Here is a 5609-nt window from a genome sequence, read left to right as displayed (position 1 = left end):
ACTACAGTGGTCTAATTTCCTAATTTAAGAGAGGATCTTAAAATGTACTATTTGTTACTTTGCTGGGTCTTAAATATATATAACACCTTTATGTACAATATATATGCAATAATGCCTGGCAGATTATAGGGAAATAATAGTCCATCTTGGCTTGTGCCTGAAAACACTCAATGTGCACTCTCATGCTTTATTGCATTTATAAAACACAATGAAGGATATTAACGGAGTTAGCAAATTACAATAGTGCTACTTGTTAGTTGTAAAATATCTTTTACAGTGCTGCAAATTATTTGCTTTTGACTGCAATTTTTTTCAGATTCTGAAGAAAAAGAATTTCCTAATAAAGACTGTATTAATGAAAAAAATTATATTGTCTGATAAAGAATGCAGTAATAGGAATATGAAAGTGATACAGAAAAGAAAATTGCCTGTTTTCTTTTGTCAAACGTTCTTTCTCTTTGGTACATTGCATGTGGAAGGCTGATTTACATGTGAGCGAACACATACACACACACACACACACACACACACACACACACACACACACACGCACACACATGCACACACACACACACACACACACACACACACACACACACACACACACACACACACACACACACACGTATACACCAAAACACAGATGCAGAGAAACTCACACACATACCCATGCATGATTTTCATATTTATTATCTCTGGTGAGAATGAAAGTATGAGATAAAATATACACTATGGTTTATCAGTTTTGTCTTTGAGAAGCCTAGCAAATATGGATTAGTTAACCATGTTTTAACTGTTCATCTCTTTTGGGACTTTGAGCAGGCAAAGAAATAGAAGGAATATATTACAGATAAGGCTGCTGAGCAAATTATAACATGATACTTGTGGAGTATACGCTTGTTATTTCAGGGACTTTAGCCCACTTTTTTGTGTTAGATTTATAACATGACACTTGTGGAGTATACGCTTGTTACTTCAGGGACTTTAGCCCAGTTTTTTGCGTTAGATTTATAACATGACACTTGTGGAGTGTACGCTTGCTATTTCAGGGCCTTTAGCCCACTTTTTTGTGTTAGATTTTTCAAATGGAATTTGTAAATATCTCCTACTTTACCAGTGCAAAGGCTAAAGAAGATTAATTATTTTATGGAGAATAAGCAAATTGAAGGGGCATATGCTATTCTGTTATTTAGTTTTATTTAATTTTGGAGCTCTTCTGTAAAAAACTAGTATTTACAATTATTTATGCAGAAATATTACAGGTATAATTGTTTTAAGTACTGCAGAAACCACAACTTGGTACCTGAGTATGGCTTTCTATTAAATCAGACAAATTTAGTTAAAGATATTTATTACTCTTTAACAAAACATTTTAAACTTCTGATGCATCACAATGTAACATTGTGGATGAGATTAAAGAGTTCCTAGAAAAATAAGCAAATTGAAAGACCATGTTCTATTTTGCCTATTATGTAAAAAAATTAAATCTAGGTAATTGTCAACACTGGGAGGCTATCAAAGATGTTAAATTATAGATCCATGTTTATAAAGTGGGATGGGTATCGTTCGCAATCTGTGACAGAGGAACTCATTGTCTCTCTTGATTATCTGCTTTGCAAAATGAAACATATCTCTTGGTGTTTTTTTTTTTCTGGCTATCAAAGATGTTAAATTATAGATCCCTGTTTATAAAGTGGGATGGGAACCATTTGTAATCTGTGACAGAGGACGTCATTGTCTCTCTTGATTATCTGCTTTACAAAATGAAACATATCTCTTGGTGGTTTTTTTTCTGGCTATCAAAGATGTTAAATTATAGATCCCTGTTTATAAAGTGGGATGGGAACCATTTGTAATCTGTGACAGAGGACGTCATTGTCTCTCTTGATTATCTGCTTTACAAAATGAAACATATCTCTTGGTGTTTCTTTTCTTTTCTTTGCCCACACTGTCTCTTGAATATCAATTCCTTAGCCAATTTCTCCATTAGTTTCCATTCACCAGGGAGTGAGTCAGCTTAGAGAAGTCATCTTTTGGACAGTCATCTAGGTGGCTTGAGATTTTTATACGCTGACCTAGCCCACATATGTAGCCAACAAAGTGCTGAGGTAGGGATGGGCAATCAGCTACAGCAAAGGGTTCTTCTTAATTCCACAGGGGACACGTGTTCTCAGGCAGCCACTAAATTCTGCCCACCCCAGCATGAATGCTGGTTTTCTGTGTCTCCAGAGGAAAACTGTGCATTCTTGGTATGCCTTGGAGTGCGCATATTCCTGACCACTCCTCCAGTTGGAGTTATGTGGTCAAAACCTTTATGCCCCCAGCATAGCACCACTGGTGCCAAGTCTGCTAACTTTGCCATGGTCACATGAGTCACAGTCAGGTCTCTGTTCACTGTGCCATGGTGCCTTTCTACCTCCCTTGTTTGAACAAGCATTTTTTGTTTGTTTAATGATAAATGCAGTGATATATTCTTCTCTGAAGTTCAATGCACACAAAATAAGATTAGTTAAAGAATGGCAGCTATGTCATAACAAGCTACTATTATTAATTGATAACTATAAGATAGTGGCATGGTAATTTCTGATTGTTATGTGTAATGCAATTCTTTTGCGTTATTGGTCTGATCTGTCTGAACTTTTCTCAGTTATATTTTATTATCAGCCTCATTATTGTACTTGGGCAGCAAATTAGGCATGTTTTTCTGTAACATGACATAAGTATTAAGATAATTGTTGATAGTGAAACCTTTAAAAAGCAGTATTCCTTCAATGCTAACATCAGATACTCTTTGCACCTTCACTAAGAAATTGCTTTGTGTGTAATTAATTTCAGTGTTTGTATTGTACAACCACTCCCATCATTCAAGTATTCTACATTTAACTACTCAAAATGCATCTTCTCTATGTGTTGTACTTTAAAGAAAAAGCATGACCAAATTCATTAATTATTTCAACTACAACACAGAGATTTCAGATTAGTTTAATGTAATGCTAATTTCCATATTAAGTATCAAATAGGTTCATAGATTAGTACTAAGCTAACTGCCCTTGCAAGCCATTTTAAGCCTAGCCAATTGTTCCTTGTGAGACTCAAACTCTGCACCTTGTGTTTGCAAGGCAAACATCTTAACCATTAGGCCACCCTCCCAACCCTTTTATGGCCATTGAGACAAACGAAAGCACTTAACCAAAGTATGGTTGCCCGCATCCCTTCACCCTTGTTTTCATTCAACACTAATGAAAAGATTCATATTTAAATTTAGAATAAAATCATGTCTTGTTATAGCCCCAGCTCATCTATGATATTTAAATTGCTCTTCATTTCTTGGCAGGGTTAAATTGAGACAGAATGTTACTTCTTAAATGCATCTGTCAGTGATGCTAGTCCATGTAGTTTGATTACAGCTTGGCACTGGTAGAATTATGTGTAAGTGAACGGTTAATTCCAGCCTCAAGGCATTATTACTTTTCATAATTTAAATATAAAGAGAAACGTTAAACAGAATATTACAACTTTATGTGATTACTGGACATAACTTTGCTTTTATAGGATTAATCTGAAGTGTATTGTTCCACAAAGAATGTCACTTCTCTGTAGGTATCACTTTCCCTTCCTGATCCTTATACATGTATTCACCATAGATTCATAGGTTCATAGGTGTTTACTAGGATAGCAACCACACCCATGCGACCCAAATCTCTGAGAAGGTACATCAAAAGAGTTTATTCCAAAGAAAAAAAAATGGTAATGGACCCCAAATCTCTGACAGGGTATGTCAGAAGAGTTTATTAAAAAAAATAATAATGGACTTACAACTAGTGTTTGTAGTTAAGAAATACTATAATTAAGTATACAGTGAAGCTTTAGTGCTTCAGAGTCATGATTTTAAATGCTCATGAATGAAATACCTTAGTTGAGAAGTGATAAATAACGTACAGGAATTTGCCATCTGTGATATTACATTCTTGAATCCATTAAATATTATTGTTTAATATAAGGCTAATGGGTAGCGTTGTAATTAATGTAAGCATGCACTCTGTGTTTACAGAAAAAGAAAATTGTATGTACTTATTTTATCTCTTAACACAATGCTAACACTATCTACTGTTTAAGATATGGAAAAAACATCACTGGCAAAAAGTGTTGTCTGCAGATATCACACAAATTGTAATGCTGAGCTACAAAAGATCCATAAAAGTCTGTCATACAACACTGCATCCACTTATAAAAATGAAAAAAATGATGATACTTCTGGGGGGGCAAGACTATGAAAAGTTGTTTAGCTGTTTGTGTTTTGCAGACGCAATTTTCTCAAATTGTGATTCCATTTCCTCCAGGACTTGAGTGTTTCATACAACTAGTCTGACCCTTTCTTGAGCAGCTTTAAGCAACTTCACTGCTTTTTCAGGATGTTCACCTTTGACACTCACTCTATTTATGGAGAAAAGGTGGTCTCCTTGTTTTAACCCTCCATGCCTGTCTGCAGTGCCTCCTGGAATGATGCAAGAGATGTAAATAGGAGAGTTTTGGTCTTTTCCACCCATTATGTTAAATCCGAGACCCCCTTCCATTTTAGGTAATTCAACAACCCTTGGATGTGAATGCCCTTCGGTGGCAGCAAATGCTGTTATTGTTGCCTTGGCAGTAGCTTTGGCTTCTATTGATGTCTACAGTCTCATATACATTGCGTAAACCTCTCGCACAGCATTGTAAAATTCACTCTAAAGGATTCATTGTAAAGCTAATAGCTTCTGGGGAGACACTTCTCCACTTCACTGTAACTTCTCCAATAGTTCATCTGCCCTGGAAATATCTCTCTTCAACCTAACAGATTCACACAAAGCCGCCATGTGATGCAACCATTTTTTCTGTGGTGATTTTCTATATGCTGGCATGAGATGGTCTTTTTGTTTTACTTTGGCCTTGAATTCTCATTGTAATTTAATGAAAAAAAGCAATGTTTAGTTAAATATTTGGCCAATGCAAAACCTCCCTCGTTCCATGAATATTGGAGCATGTTACTGTAACTGTCTCTTCATATATTTAAACAGCATGTAAAATCAGTATCTTTAGACATACACTTTTACCAGCATTCAGCATACTCATCAGCTCTGATCTACTGATTTTGTTTAGCTTAAATAATTAGCACTCTTACCTCATAGCAATTGACTTTTTTAGTTTTTGTTCCCAGTTACAGTAGATTCTGAGCAGATTTTATATGTGTTTTACAGCCCACGTAGACATGATAAAGGTGAATTGGTGATTCTCCAAACTATCTGAAAGCTTGCAAATGAAGTGTGTGTGTGTGTGTGTGTGTGTGTGTGTGTGTGTGTGTGTGTGTGTGTGTGTGTGTGTGTGTGTGTGTGTGTGTGTACATGGCATATGCATATGTACATTTATGTTTGTGTGTCTGTGTGTGCATCTCTGTGTGTATTTTTATATTTTGGTTTGTGTCTGTGTGCATTTTTATGTTTTGTTTTTTTTTTGTGTGTGTGTGTGTGTGTGTGTGTGTGTGTGTGTGTGTGTGTGTGTGTGTGTGTGTGTGTGTGTTTATGTGTGTGTATGTGTGTACATGGGTGTGCTTCTGTATTTGTGTACATGTCATG

General features: G+C 35.8%; 1 pseudogene; it reads right to left on the bottom strand.

Annotated features, from left to right (window-relative positions):
• Window positions 1-4268: 4268 nt before the first annotated feature.
• Window positions 4269-4853, bottom strand: LOC122801876 (annotated as a pseudogene).
• Between the last annotated feature and the right edge of the window lie 756 nt (window positions 4854-5609).

This window comes from Protopterus annectens, chromosome 1.part0 (assembly GCF_019279795.1).
Source record: "Protopterus annectens isolate FY-2018-M chromosome 1.part0, PAN1.0, whole genome shotgun sequence".
Classification (NCBI taxonomy): Eukaryota; Metazoa; Chordata; order Ceratodontiformes; family Protopteridae; genus Protopterus; species Protopterus annectens.
Note: the sequence above shows the minus strand (reverse complement) of the source record. Positions and strands in the feature narration are given on the sequence as shown.